This window comes from Neovison vison, chromosome 4, assembly GCF_020171115.1.
Source record: "Neovison vison isolate M4711 chromosome 4, ASM_NN_V1, whole genome shotgun sequence".
Lineage (NCBI taxonomy): Eukaryota > Metazoa > Chordata > Mammalia > Carnivora > Mustelidae > Neogale > Neogale vison.
The window spans coordinates 196,403,417-196,419,351 of record NC_058094.1 but is presented as its reverse complement, the minus strand read 5'-3'; the positions used below and the strand labels follow the sequence as shown (position 1 = coordinate 196,419,351).

Here is a 15,935-nt window from a genome sequence, read left to right as displayed (position 1 = left end):
AACACTGCCATCAAATATATATTTGAGACTATGCATCCAAACTCTATACCCTCAGTTAAATAACCTGTTGAATTTTGCCACTTGTATTGAGAACTACTCTATATACTCAAATGTATAGTTTGCATTTTTATCTGTAAAAGCAAAGTGATTATTTATTGATAAATGACATGGAATGTCATTTTTTACCTAAGCAGCATTAGACATTTCAAAGATTATGTCTGAAGGGCAAAAGGATTACACTGCATTTGAATAGACCATGTGACAACACATCCTTAGACTTCATGTATGATATGAAAGTATGATCCCCATTCATAAGATACACAAGGGAAATTATATCAGAAAAGAAGAAAAGCAAGGAGGGATGTGGTAGGGGTGTCAGGGAGTATTTGTAGTGGTTTGATGCATGTAAATATTACATCTTATAAATAATTCTTTTCAAATACATCTCTGAAGTTCAGGGTCTCTGTTTAAGAAATGGATTGTATATGCTTTACATGGCTATATGCCATTTTCTGCAAGATAAGAGCAACATTAATTCAAACAGGAAAAATGGCTTCCAAAATAGCCCCTTCCTTTCATTTCCTATGAAGAAGTATGTTACCTGATGCTGGCAGATGAGGACTATGGGGGAAAAAAAAATGTTCAAGTTGTATTTTACTGTCAGAATCCAACAAACACGTTTTCATCTAAATTATTTTGTCAACAGCCTTGTAGTACCCTTGCTAACCTTATTTGGCACCAGTGCATAATTAGATACACAGGGGTGTGACTCCAATTGAAGGTGTTGGCATTGTAGCACTCTGTGAAAATATTAACTATGAGGTTAACTCCAATTTTCTCTTCTTTAATTAAATGCACATGGTACTAATGAGGTAACCTACTGTTCCTTGATAGCACTAATTAGCTAAGAGGAGAGTACACTCTCACACTGCAATTTAAACCTAAAAATAAGGTTGAAATATGCTAATTGCAGGCAATTTAAAACAGTACAAGTTGAAGAACTAGTCATAATAAGAGAAACTGACTGCTTTACAGCTAGGCAGCTGTAACTTTGGTTAAAATCAAAACAAGCCACATGATTTTTGGACTGCTATTTAACAAGGTCATAAGCATCCTAAAAAAATGAAATGCTACTCTATACCATAGTAATGAACCAGACTCACACAAAAAATTTCTCAGATCAACACTCATCTACGCCAAGACCAAAAATAAGTGAGCATCACCAGAACTCCAAAGGTGCCGTGACACTATTTACATTTAATACTAAAAACTAAACTCCATAAATAAGCAACATCACCTTAAACTCTTTCAAGAGCACCCAAATTAAATACAATATTGTCCTCTGTGTCTCCAATATACTACAAAACATATTGGAGTGATTTGCCATCCCAATCACAGGGTCAGAAGGGAAGATACAGAGATGAGTAAGTCTCAGCACTCGAGGAATATACAAACAGGAAATTGCCAGACAATGTACAAGTACAGTGATAAAAATACACAAAATGTGCTATGGAATAAAATGGTGTAGGGACTAATTTAACGCAATCAGAAGCATTTCATTATAAGAAGGAGATTTTGACTACATTTCTCTACAGATTAGAGCTCTGGGATAAAGTAGCCTGGAGCTTCATGTTGAAAGAGAATGTTCTCCATTCTTAGCTCAGATGACTTAGACCTAGAATTTCAATGAATCTGAGTATAATTCAAGTGTATTTTCTTTAACTGCTTCTCAAACATTTTCTAAATATGATTTTAACTGATAAACAATGAGGTAAACTTTAATATAAAGCAAGATTCTGAAAGACCTTCAGAATAATTAAAATAAGTTTTCATTGTTCGAAGTATATATTCATTATTTTGTATTTTTTCAAGATTTACTTATTTATTTTAGAGAGATGGCAGGGGCAGAGGGACAGAGAGAGAGGGAAGAAAGAATCTTAAGCAGACTCTCTGTTGAGAACAGAGATTGATGCGGGGCTTGATCCCAGGACCCTGAGATCATGACCTGAGCCGGAATCAGAAGGCTGAGGCTAAGCCATCTGAGCTACCCAGCTGCCCCTATTTTCATTATTTTTTTGATTCCATAGTATCACAATGTCATTTTTTTATTAACCGGAAACTCTGACTAACAGAAACACTCACTGATAATGCCAAATAATTCTTATTGAAACAGATAGAAATAAAGCACATTATCTATCCTTAGGGACAAGAGAGATATGGACTGCCACACACCAAGGACTCAACAGTGACTTTTCTTTTTTTTTTTAAGATAATTTATTTATTTGTTTATTTGACAGAGAGAGATCACAAGTAGGCAGAGAGGCAGGCAGAGAGAGAGGAGGAAGCAGGCTCCCCACCGAGCAGAGAGCCTCACGTGGGACTTGATCCCAGGACCCTGAGATCATGACCTGAGCCGAAGGCAGAGGCTCAACCCACTGAGCCACCCAGGGGCCCCATCAACAGTGACATTTTTTTTTAAACCCCTGTCACTTTGCATGCAAAATCATCAAATATATACAGTTTAAACAAAAGAGTTAAGTAATAAAAATAGAGTTAAACAGCGAAATTTATGAAAATGGAAAGCTAACTTACTTAATCTTTAAGTTTACTGGGGTGACTGGATGGCTCAGTCAGTTAAGTGACCAACTCTTGATTTTGGCCCAGGTCATGATCTTGGGGTCATGGCACTGAGCCCTGAGTCAGGCTCCATGGAGAGCATGGAGTCTGCTTAAGATTCTCTCCCTCTCTTTCTGCCCCCGGCCCCACTGTCTGTCTGTCTCTAAAAACAAAACAAAAACAAAACAAAACAAAACAAAACCCCTCCAAAAAACCAAAAACTTTAAAGTTTACTGAAGAACAGTAACAGAAGACAGCAAATTTGAAAAACAAAAGCTTTTAACTCCCAACTCATAACTCCTGGAGTTAAAAGTATGTGAGAATAAATTTTGCACTACCATTAGCCCATCACCATCTCTTGCCAAAAGACTTGTTTGAAGAAACTGTGCTTTGAAAAACCCACCCAGCTTCTTCTCCTGGCTGTCCTTGAGCTTTCTACAACAGAAAGTGATAGGATATTGGCAAGAACAGCTAATAAACCTCTGGTCAACCATGCTTTAACAGATTCATGAAGTTGCAAGCCTGTAAAGGAGTAGCAAGGTGAATGAAATCAGTCATTTAGAAATGGGTCTCCTGGAGGCAACCTGACATTTTCTAGCAAATCACAGGGAAATACAATGTAAATGGATGTTTTAAGTGTTTGCATCTGTTTCAAATAAGCACCAAAGAACCTTTTAACAGTGAAAAGGCCAGGACAGTGTATTGGAATGAACTTTCAATATTAACTTTAGAAGGAATCCATTTTTCAGTTAAATGCAGATCATTGTAATTTCTGCTGAAACAATTACAAGTAAGTCATTTAGTGCTGAAAATAAAAATACCAGCTCTGGAGACAGTCTGACGGGGTCCAGATCCTGACTCAACACTTAGTAGTGGTGTGACCTTGAACAAGTTATTTGGCCCCTCTTGGCCCCTCTCTCTAAGTGGGGGATATAAGTAATACCATCATAAGATTAAATAGATTAATTTGTATCTAGAACAGTGCTGGTACTCATATACTTTGTTTATTAACTGTATACTTAATATTTATTAGCTCTCATTACTGCTTCATTCAATTTTTTTCAAATAAAAATATTATTAAAATCCTACTATGTACACATTGTTATTATTATACACTGTAAAGTATGCACAAATTCCCAAGACATTGTGTCTGTATACAAATAGCTTTCAGTCTCTCACTAGACTTGATGATACAAATCAAAGCCTCTTTTGCATGAATAAAAAGTATTTGAACTATAGAGGTAAAATATCTCTACTCTGAAAACTATGTAACAGTGATAAAAGAAATTGATCATGACACAAAGAAATGGAAAGATATACCATGCTCATGGATTGGAAGAACTAATATTGTTAAAATGATATTACTCAATCTACAGATTCAATGCAATCCCTATCAAACTACCAAGAGCATTTTTTACAGAACTAAAACAAATCATCCACAAATATATATGCTATCACAAAAGATCTCAAATAGCCAAAACTATCTCAAATAGCCAAAAAGCAAACTTGAGAAGGAAGAATGAGCTGGTCTTATCACAATCCCAGATTTCAAGCCATTCTGCAGATCCACAGTAATTGAAACAGGATGGTACTGGCACAAAAATAGACACAGCTCAATAAAATGGAACAGAAAGGCCAGAAACAAATCCATACTTATATGGTTAATTAATCTAGACAAAAGAGGCAAGAATAAACAATGGGAAAAAGAGTCTCTTCAACAAATGGTGTTGGGAAAACTAGACAGCTATATACAAAAGAAAGAAAGAAGGAAAAAGAAAGAAAAAGAAAGGCAAAAAAAAAAAAAGAAAAGAAGAAAAAGAAAAGAAACTGGACTTTCTTACATGATAAAAAAATAGTTTATATTTAAACTCAAAGTGTATTAAAGACCTAAACATAAGACCTGAAACCATGTAACTCCTAAAAGAAAATACAGGGAGTAAATAGTTGGACATCAGTCTTATCAACACTTTTTTTTTTTTTTATTCTGTCTCCTCCAGCAAAGGCAACAGCAGCAAAAATAAACAACTGGGACTACATTAAGCTAAAAGCTTTTGTAACAGTCAAGAAAACAATGAGCCACAAAGGCAACCTACTGAATGATAGAGGATATTTGCAAATGGTATATTTAATAGGGATTAATATCCAAAGTATAGGGGCACCTGGGTGGCTCAGTGGATTAAGCCTCTGCCTTTGGCTCAGGTCATGATCTCAGGGTCCTGGGATTGAGCCCCAAGTCGGGCTCTCTGCTCAGCAGGAAGCCTGTTTCACCCACCCCCGCCTGCCTCTCTGTCTACTTGTGATTTCTCTCTCTCTGTCAAATAAATAAAATAAAATCTTCAAAAAATATATCCAAAATATATAAAGCACTCATACGACCAATACCAAACAATCCAGTTCAGAGCACCTGGCTAGATATTTTTCCTAAAGAAGGCATGCAGATGGCAAATAGATACATGAAAAGATGTTCAGTATCACTCGTCATCAGGGAAATGCAAATCAAAACCACAATGAGATGTCACTTCATACTTGTCAGATTGGTGAGTATCAATAAGACAAGAAATAATGGGAGTCAACAAGGGTGTGGAGAAAAGGAACCTGCCAGGCACAACTGGTAAGAATATAAACTGGTGCAGCCACTGTGGAAAACAGTGTAGAAGTTCCTCAAACAGTTAAAAACAGAACTACCCTACCATCCTGCAATCCCACTTCTGTATCTGAAGAAAATGAAAACACTAATTTGAAAACATATGTACCCCTATATTCATGGCAGCATTGTTTACAATAGCCAAGACATGGAAGCAAGCCAGCGTCCATTGATAGATGAATGGATAATGATGATGTGGTATATATGCATACAATGCACTACTACTCAACCACAAAAAAGAAAGAAATCTTTTTTTTTTAAAAGATTTTATTTATTTATTTGACAGAGAGAGATCACAAGTAGGCAGAGAGGCAGGCAGAGAGAGAGAGAGGAGGAAGCAGGCTCCCTGCTGAGCAGAGAGCCCGATGCGGGACTTGATCTCAGGACCCTGAGATCATGACCTGAGCCGAAGGCAGCAGCTTAACCCACTGAGCCACCCAGGCGCCCCAAAAGAAAGAAATCTTGTCATTTGCCACAACATGTATGGACGAGCAGGGTATTCTACTAAGAGAAATAAATCAGACAAATATGATATAGGTTCGCTTACATGTGAATCTAAGACAACCCAAAACAAATGAAAAGAGAAAACAAAAAAGAAAGAAATCCATAAATACCAAGAACAAACTGTTGGTTGCCAAAGGGGTGGGAGGATGGGTGAAATAGGTGAAAGGGATTAAGAGAGACAAATTTCCCGTTGTAAAATAAAGAAGTCACAGGGAGGTTAAGTATAGCATAGGAAATAAAGCCAATAATATTTGCAATAACTTTGTATGGTGACAGATATTAACTAGACTTGTTGTGGTGATCATTTCATAATGTATAAAAATGTTGAATTACTATGTTGTACATCTTCAATTAATGTATTATTGGATGTCAATTATACTTCAATAAAAATAAAAGGAAATATATGTATTTTTCTTTTTTAGAAATCTGATGCAACCAAGTAAAACATTAATGAGTGTGTTTGCACTCATTTATTGAGGGCAACTAATGAGTGTGTTTCAGTGACAAAATAAAGTGACTCTTAAAGAATATAATTTTTGTAAAGTTGAAGGTATACCTTTCATAGAAAAATAGGCAAGAAACATATATTGATCTTTCATAACAAACGAAAATGTTTCAAATTATAGTTTGTTTCTTGAGGTTGGCGAAAGCTGTGCTCAAATTTTCTTTAACTTTTTTTCTAAGATTTTATTATTTGAGTTATCTCTACACTCATCTTGGGGCTCGAACCCACACCCTGATCAAGAGTTGCATGCTCCACTAAATGAGTCAGCGAGGTGCCCCTTTCTTTAACATGTTTAACACCTAAACATCTGGGGCTCCTGGGTGGCTCAGTTGGTTAAGTGTCTGCCTTCAGCTCAGGTCATGATCCCAAGGTCCTGGGATGAAGTGGGGAGGCTGCTCTCCCTTTCCCACTGTCCCCCTCTCCCACCCACTGGTGCTCTAATTCTCTCTCTGTCTCAAATAAATAAATAAAATAAAACAAGCCCCTAAACCTAAGCATCTTGTAGTATTTGAAGTATAATGATATCTGAATGGCACCACAGTCTCTACATTTTATTTTATTTTTTTAAAGATTTTATTTATTTATCTGAAAGACAGAGATCACAAATAGGCAGAGAGGCAGGCAGAGAGAGAGGAGGAAGAAGGCTCCCCACTGAGCAGAGAGCCCAATGTGGGGCTTGATCCTAGGACCCGGGGGTCATGACCTGAGCCTAAGGCAGAGGCTTTAACCCATTGAGACACCCAGGCGTCCCCACAGTCTCTATATTTTAAAGATACAAAATGTTTTAATAAGTATTTAGCTAGTCAAGAAGTATGGTCACTTTTGACATGGTATAGGACAAGAAAAAATTAAATGGTTGATTGGCCTTTCTTCTTCTCCAACTGTTAACATTTGTTGGTTTGGTAGGCTGTTTTTTTGTTTGTTTGTTTGTTTGTTTTTAAAGATCTTATATATTTGACAGAGAGAGACCACAGTAGGCAAAGGCAGGGGGAAACAGGCTTCCCTCGAGCAGAGAACCCGATGTGGGGCTCGATCCAGGATCCTGGGATCATGACCTGAGCCGAAGGCAGAGGCTTTAACCCATTGAGACACCCAGGCATCCCCACAGTCTCTACATTTTAAAGATACAAAATGTTTTAATAAGTATTTAGCTAGTCAAGAACTATGGACTCTGAAAAACAATCTGAGGGGTTTGAAGTGGTGGGGGGGTGGGAGGTTGGGGTACCAGGTGGTGGGTATTATAGAGGGCACAGCTTGCATGGAGCACTGGGTTTGGTGAAAAAATAATGAATAATGTTTTTCTGAAAATAAATAAATTGGAAAAAAAAAAGAAAATAATGAAGAAAAAAAAAAAAGAAGTATGGTCACTTTTGACATGGTATAAGACAAGAAAAAATTAAATGGTTGATTGGCCTTTCTTCTTCTCCAACTGTTAACATTTGTTGGTTTGGTAGGCTGTTTTTTTGTTTGTTTGTTTGTTTTTAAAGATCTTATTTATTTATTTGACAGAGAGACCACAGTAGGCAAAGGCAGGGGGAAACAGGCTTCCCTCGAGCAGAGAACCCGATGTGGGGCTCGATCCCAGAATCCTGGGATCATCACCTGAGCCGAAGGCAGAGGCTTTAACCCACTGAGCCCCCCAGGCGCCCTTGGTAGGCTGTTTTGAGGCCATTCATTATATCTCATGGAAACCGCCCTCAGGATGAGTGTGGCCAGCGTTGGACTAGGATGTTTTGTGTTGACTTAGCAAATTCAAATTGTTTCATCCTTCTCCAGCCCCTGTTTAAAAAACAGATTCAAAGCTGCCTATCTCTGATAGGGGAGGTAAAGGAAAGAGAACTGATGCCTGGAAAACATTTTGTGTCTTTCCTAAGTCCAGTGGGTCAAAGTGGTTGGTGTCGGAGTTCATAGAGGAGAAGCGGGAGGACTCAATCAATGCGAACACACACTTGAAGCCTTTATTCTTCATCCAGAGGAAGTAGGTAGCCCAGCTCTCCTTTTTTTCTATGGCACCGACTGCAAAACCCACATGGTATTGAGGAGATCATGGTATTGAGGTATTGAGGAGATCATGGCCACATGATGTGGCCATTAAGGAATCACTAATCACTTTGCAGAGGAGGGAAATGGAAGTCCAGGGAGCTGAAATTCTTTACAAAAGGCCCTGCTTTTACTTATTTTACTTCTGTGCATTATATATCCTGGATATATACTGTACAGGTTCTCAAACTTTAGCGTGTTAAAGAATCTCTGGACACGCTCTTATAATCACAGGTTCAAGGCCACGTTCCTAGAGATTCAGATTCAAAAGATCTGGGATTGGGTACAGGAATACACATTTTAACAAGCATCTTGGTGGTTTTGTTTTATAGCTTCTATGATCGTACTTGGAGAAACACTGTCTTTTGTTTTCGGATAGTTGTGTGATAGGCAATTTTTCATTCTTTTCATTCTTTCATTCTACTATTTAGTCAGTCAACATTTTTTTTTTTTTTCAGTTTGTAGCCATGGTCTCCCTCCAGATACCACAGGTATCTGGAGGATTTGAAATTTTAAAGTACTTAATATTAATCAATTAAGTCCTCTGAAATTCCTAAAATAAGATTTGATCTCCATTTCATGGTGAAAACTACTGAAGAATTAAGAAAAATTACAGAATATAACAATGTTGAAGTTAGATTTTTTGCCCTGTTTTTGTCAATCCTGTCTTATTCACCTCAGAAAGCTGCCATCATAACTGGCACTAATTGGCACCCTTGTTAGAAATCTCAGCAGAGGAGCCAAGAATAGAAAAGATATGGACACCTCTCACCCACAGGGCCCGGCTGTCTGCACAGGTGAGGCTGAGATCAAGGATGGGGTAGATGACCCGGCTGCTGCCTGTGAGAAGGATAAGACCTACACCTGTTGGCTGACGAGGTAGACAATCTGAATCTCCAGGGATGTTAATCAAGTAGCTTTCATGTGCCTAAAGCCACTGAAAAACAGAAGATGCCCATAGTGCTCCTACAAGTGATGTAGTTATTATGCTCTAAGAGGGAATGAAGGCAGCAGCCAACAGATACTTCTGCCATGGAATGTTACCGCAGAATACTGCTAGACTATTGTATTTTTTGCTTACTTGTGGTATACTTATTTGCTTCATTCAAGAAAATATTTTCAGCTTTTCTGGGGAAAAAAAAATGGGGAACTGGATTTCTCATGAACATCTGGAGAGCAAAAGACAAAATTTTAAATATACAATAATTATTTATTAGATGGACTAAATTATTTATTTAATAAATAAATAATTATTTATTAGATGCTACTACAGGATTTTTTTTTTCTCCTGGGTATATTAAGGTTATGAAGAAACCACTTATGCAAACTTAAGAATAACAGTCCTTCATTTTATGCTCTTCTTTCTTATTTTGTAGTTAAAAGAAAATGCAGATGTGTCTCTTGTTACCTTGAGTTAGGGGAGGTTAAAATAAGGTCAGAATATGCCATGGTAAACAACTTTCTCTAAGAATTGAGAATGTACAGAATCATAGTTCCATATATCAGTATAGGACATGCAGGGGCTTAAAATGTTATCTGTTCATGATACGAAGGCTAATGTCTAACTCTGTAGTTTGCTCATATTTTATCTACCAAAGATTTCATGATCACATATTATATGTCTTTATTGTAAGATAAAGAGTTCGACTCCACTTTTTATTTTGACTGCTGACTTCTTTTTAAGTCTCAACCTCCCCTTCCCCTGTGTCCCCACATCTGGGTGGAAAGCTGATGCACACTCCTCTGCCTTGGCCACTCTAGGGAAATATAAGTCCCTGCTCAAGGGATCTTTTCCCCAGCCTACCCCATAGGCCGTATAAAGATCCAAACCCATTCCCTCTACTTTCCCAAGCCAGCCCAGACCTGCTTGTGTCCAATTAGTCTCTTTTTGTATGAAGAATAAAATTTCTCTCAAGTTCTCTTAGTGTTTGGGGTGTCAAGACCTTTGGCATCTGAACCAAAATTTGGGTGGGTGTCTCTCGCACTTCCGTGAAGTACTACAGAATACCACTTCCTAAGTTAAGAATTAGGATACAAAGTCAAGTGGGAGTACCTAGCCCAAAGAATTTATAGTCAAACTGGGGAGGCAAACTACTAATGATTAGTAACATACTAAATGCTCTAACAGTTGTATGCATAGGGTACTATGGGAGCACAGAGGAGGGACAGAAAGGGATTTTAGACTAGGTGATAACGAGTAGATGTTAGTACACAAAATGGGTATGTGGTGGGTGAAGGAAGGGGGCATCAAAGGAACAGCCTATCTGAAGGCTGGAAGGTAAACGACCCCCTGCTGTATTCAGAGAAACACAGATGGCCCAGCAAAGCCAGAGAAAAGAGACGGTGGCAGGGATGAGGACAGAAAGAGAAGCAGGGGATGGCTCTTCAAGAGCATCAGGTAAAGCCACGTGATCGTTATGTGCATCAAATTTCTCATCAGTAAATGTGGACACCATCTGCCTTTTCTCTTGGAGGGACTCAATGAAGGGTCAAATACATAAAAACATTTTTGAGGTATTTAGAGTACTCTATCATCCTAAAGAAGTAACTGCGACCAATGCACAATGGTACAAGAGATTCTTTGATAATCTTTATGATAGCAAGAAATCACTTTTTGTTTTAGGAACTTCCCTTGCCCTTCCTTCCAGTCACTTGCTCTCCTACGACACTACATATGTCTTATTCCTTACTATTTTTCCCTAATTCTCTAAATATACTAACCAATTAGAGTATTTAAAGTCAGTTTGGTATCAAAATTTCACTTGGAAAATTCTGCTTGCAAGAATGGAAGTGTACTAAAATGTAGTATGTATGAATTGCATCACCATAAAGGTACAAAAATAAATTTTGCATTACCAAACAAAAGTAAGAAAATAACTCATTTGACAAATACCGGGATATGTTTATCTTTGATAAAGTTTTGTGGTAAACTACACTGAAAACTTTGGAGAAAACATAAGATCTCAGTTCAATTTTATAATGCAGCACTAAAGAAATGAAATGAACTTTCTAAAATTTGGGGTTCAGAAAAAGAAAGGAATGCTTCATATGAGATTTAACTGGATATTGCCCCTTTCTTTGCTATTTGGGGCATTCAGAATATAATTTCACAGATGATATATTTTTCTTAATGTGATTTTCAGACTACATCTAATGGAAAATGCCTGGTTAGGATTAAGAGACATAGTACAGATGTTAAACTACATTTGCATGCAATTATTTCTAAAACAAATGCCAGGGTACAGAGTCTATTGAAATGGCTTTCAGGATGGCTGGCACAATGTATTAAACCAGCTTCCAATTTCTGAGAAAGTCTATATTCTGAATATTTCAAATCAAGATGCTGAGCACAGAATAAACCTTGGATTTTTCACCTTGACACACTGTCCGAGAATGGATGGACATAGGGTTAGACCCCAAGGATTCAGGGTAGGGATTTAACATTTTGTAACTCAAACGCCTCTCTAGCTTTATGCAAAACAAAACAAAATAAACAAAACAAAACAAAACACCCCTGCATTTTGTGTATAATTTCCATATCTGAAAAATATAAAATTACTATAAAGTAAGTTAAACTACTAATTTAGTACATAGAATAAAAACAGACAGTAATAAATCAGATGCACTAAGTAACAAGTCTTTAACTTGTTTCAGGGCTTTTTCTTCAAAAACAAGAAAAAGTATCCATAGTTATTCATTTTTTGTGAACAGAAATCTCACGTTAGCTGATGGTGTTGTAGGGATACACTCTTAAACATCAAACTAGAAGTAAGACACTCTTATTTAAAATACTTCCAAAATGCATCTGTCACCAAATTGATCAGATATATCAAAAGTAGGGAGTGCAAGGACCAAGAGAAAGCATTCATCACTTTACTCATGAAGGGCATCATGCCCTTCACAAAGGCACTGAGCCTAGATGTCCCTGAAGTTTGTGGCCAGGGCGAGACCTTTCATTACCTCTCAGTGATCTTTTCCATCAGAGTATATTTTTGGATTAGGACTCCATTCAATGAATGAACTATGCAGACCAACTGCTATATCTATTATGTATCAAAACAAAACACTGACACAACTTTCATTTGTCCAAATTCAGAATGTATCAGCATCTCCTTTACTGTGTGCTTCACTTCTTGGTGGGGAGCAATTCAAATCATGTCGCCCTAGGAACTGACAAGGGGACTGGAAGTTGTGGCAGTTCTTTTTCTGATCCCTGCAGGGGAAAGCAGCAGCAGCCCTTGGATCAGCTACTTTTTATCCGCTGTTGGTCTCAGTGGCAGCTCCTTTTCTTGCCAATAATGATAAATGATAGACTCTTTAATGAGGAATAGAGACTGCAAGCTGCACACACAGAAGCTTATCTTGTTGGCATCTCTGATTATCATTTGCTCCCTATCAACCTCTTCCCCCTCCTCACAGTGATAGGAAGTAGAGAGGAAACCTGAAGGAAAGAGATCAATTATTTAAAAAATAGTACTCTTTGTCACAGAAACTCTCTTACCATTAGATACAGAAAACCCCCATGATGCCAAGAAAAATGCCAATGAGGTACAGCCCTGCCCCTTACTTTTTTTTTTCTTCAAATCAAAAGATTTTTCTATTCATTGTTGGGTAAACGCCTAACTTCACCATCAAGTCCCCTTGCCTTCTCAGCAGTGCCTCCAAGCAGGTAGAGATGATGAAGCATGGGAGAGAAAGGAATATGAGAAGTCAGAATAACTCCAGTGGAATCTTCTAAGGGTAGTGCTGATGGAGACTCCTCCTTGGAGGGGGCTCCATGCATCCCCTCATCCTTTCCCCATGTGAACCACAGCTTTATCTTAACCAAAAATCGACCTAGAATCTATAAAATGCAGACAACCAAGAAAAGGCAGTATTCCCATTTAATACTTTGTCATCCCTGTTGTTTTTTTTTTTTACGTTGTCCTCCAAAAGCAAAAAATTTGAGAGATATTTGGGCAATAATTAAGAGGCATATGCTATCAATGATGAAAATCAGGGCAAAAAGCACAGAAACTAGAATTAGATTGACTTGACTTCACGCTGCAGCTCAAAGGACCAGCTATGTGACATTAGATAAGGTAATTTAACCTTCCCAAGTCTGCTTCCTGTTCTGAAATAAGACAGGATAAATAAACATATTACCAGGTACATCAATGAGCATCGAGTATATTCTAGCCAAGTGAAATAAAATCCTTAATGCTTTAGGATCTCTCTTTTGTTGGAGAGAAAGAAGCATTACAAGAGAATGGGAACGTGAGAAATGTGACTTCTCTAACATCTCTAGTTGATGTCTCAGCTTTCCTTTCCATTGGCCTGGTCACCCACTTTGATATGATCACCCATGACACCTGTCACTACAGGGCTGAAGAGGCCACCTGGGGACCAAGATAAAGCCCTTTACTGGGCAGAGGAGGCTGTGTCATGACACTGAGCAAGTACAAAATCCTCACACAGATATATGAGTACACTGGCAGTAAAAGGCTGTGTTGTATTCATAAAACATGGTTTAAAATATCAAAATTCGTGTGTGACACTTAAAAAATTAAAATACAATTGAAGGTAGCTAGATTCCACAAGGTAAGATTATTAAAATAAACATAATGCAATTTTCCAGAGGATCTATGTTTGACAGTTTAGACCCCCCAAGATGGGCAGCTGAGATGAGTTCTGAATTAGAAAAGATGGAAGGAGAGGAAAAGCTATCACAGTAATCACTACGCATAACAATAAGAAAAAGAAAATTGTAGCCCAGTGCCAGGATCAACTCAAACTTTCACAAAGCCACCATGACTATATAGGTACTAAAAATAATATAGAGTTGCCATTTTTTAAGCATAGGAAACAATTTACCAAGAGAAAAATGTCAAGTTGTAGAATTGTGTAACTATTAGAAATTATTCATTTCTAAGCCAGGACCAAGTTTCATTATCCAATAGCTGCTCTCAAGAATGAAGCTAATTTACATTTAAAATAGGAGTACAGTCTACTCTTTAAAAGCACAATGGTAAACACACCAATTTGACAATTACATTAATATGAGTATTTGCATAATCTGTCTTCCACACCTGTTCTTAATTTGAAGCAGCTGCAGGACAAATCACATCACACCAATCTCAACGGGTATGTGTGTGTTCCAAACAGTAACGCGCGCATCTTATTTTTTGAATATCTTTTATTTTTTAAATGTTTTCTGACTTTTTAAAAAAATTGGCAAAAGTTCTCTGGAAGCCATACTATTTACTTGGTTAATATTAATTAGTGGAATTAGCATAAAGCCAAATAATACTGTCCCTTACATTTTGGCCTCCTCTGTTTTGACATGTGATAGTAATGATTTCTTTTTTGGGGGAGGTTTTTTCAACATGTAACATGTATTTAATTTATACCAGAAAGGATTCAAAGGAACAATAAAAATATATCTAGAAAACTTCAGTAAAAAATATAACCAGAGAATCAATGACAAATGCATTAATGCAGAATCAAGCAATAAATCATCTGGAAATATATTTGCAACATGGATAATCATGGGATCTTTTGGAACCTCTTTTCTTTTTTTTTTTTCTTTTTTAAAGATTTTATTTGTTTATTTGACAGACAGAGATTACAAGTAGGAAGAGAGGCAGGCAGAGAGAGAGGGGGAAGCAGGCTCCCTGATGAGCAGAGAGCCCTACGGCATGAGGTTCTATCCCAGGACCCGGGGATCATGACTCTAGCTGAAGACAGAGGCTTTAACCCACTAAGCCACCCAGGTGCCCCTGGAACCTCTTTTCTAAATCAGGTTCCATTTATGTTTTAAGAAACCTACATCAGAATTTAAGAAGCAGAGCCTTACTTTCATCTTGTAAAGGATCCACTTTGTGTTTATGTGTATTCAAACACACACTCAGTGCCATCAAAAAGGAAGTCAGTCTGATTATTTTTACATATTTATTCTTGTGCTTCAAGTATTTAAATCCTTCAGTTAGACTCTAGCTGGTGGAATATAAGACACCATGTAATCTGTCAACAAAACTGTCTCTCTTTAATCTTCTATTATGAATGGGAAATGAAATTAGAGCTTTCTAAAGATGCTATTTATTTCCTGAAAATTGAATGAGAGCATGCACAGTAATGAGCTAAAGCAACAAAGATGATCTGTTTGTTTACACGCTGTTGACTTCCATAGAGGTAAACACTGAATGGCTGGATTCTTAGTTCAGTATTTCATTCAGAATCTGATTTTTACGAGTGCTCTCATTATATTGGAAGACAAAAATACTTAAAACATTCACTGTAGGTTGTATTTCTATGACATGTTTTATGCTCATTCGTTAGCAGTTCTTACCATAAGAGAAACCGAGATTCAGAAGAGTTAAGTGATTCACCCAAGTTCTCATAGCCTGTACCAGCGTTATGGTCCAGGTGTTCTGACCCCAGAATATTCTTTCCAGCAACTCACAGCTGTTTTTCAAATGAATAATAGCCCTTAGGTTAGATAAATAGGAGAAAGCATTTTTACTAATGGAATATTTGCAAGTTTCTTTTATCTTTCATGTCAGAGCATCTGAACTACTTCAACTCATGGCTTCAAAGGTACTAGAAACCACTGTTTCGAAAGTTACTATAATAAAGGAAAAGAACTAT

The 15,935-nt window shown here is 37.4% G+C and overlaps 1 protein-coding gene across 7 annotated transcripts in view; it reads right to left on the bottom strand.

The window, feature by feature from the left end:
• The window catches only part of FOXP2 (forkhead box P2), a 550,794-nt gene that overhangs the window by 118,243 nt on the left and 416,616 nt on the right, over positions 1 to 15,935 (bottom strand). The gene's annotated exons all lie outside the window — the stretch shown is intronic.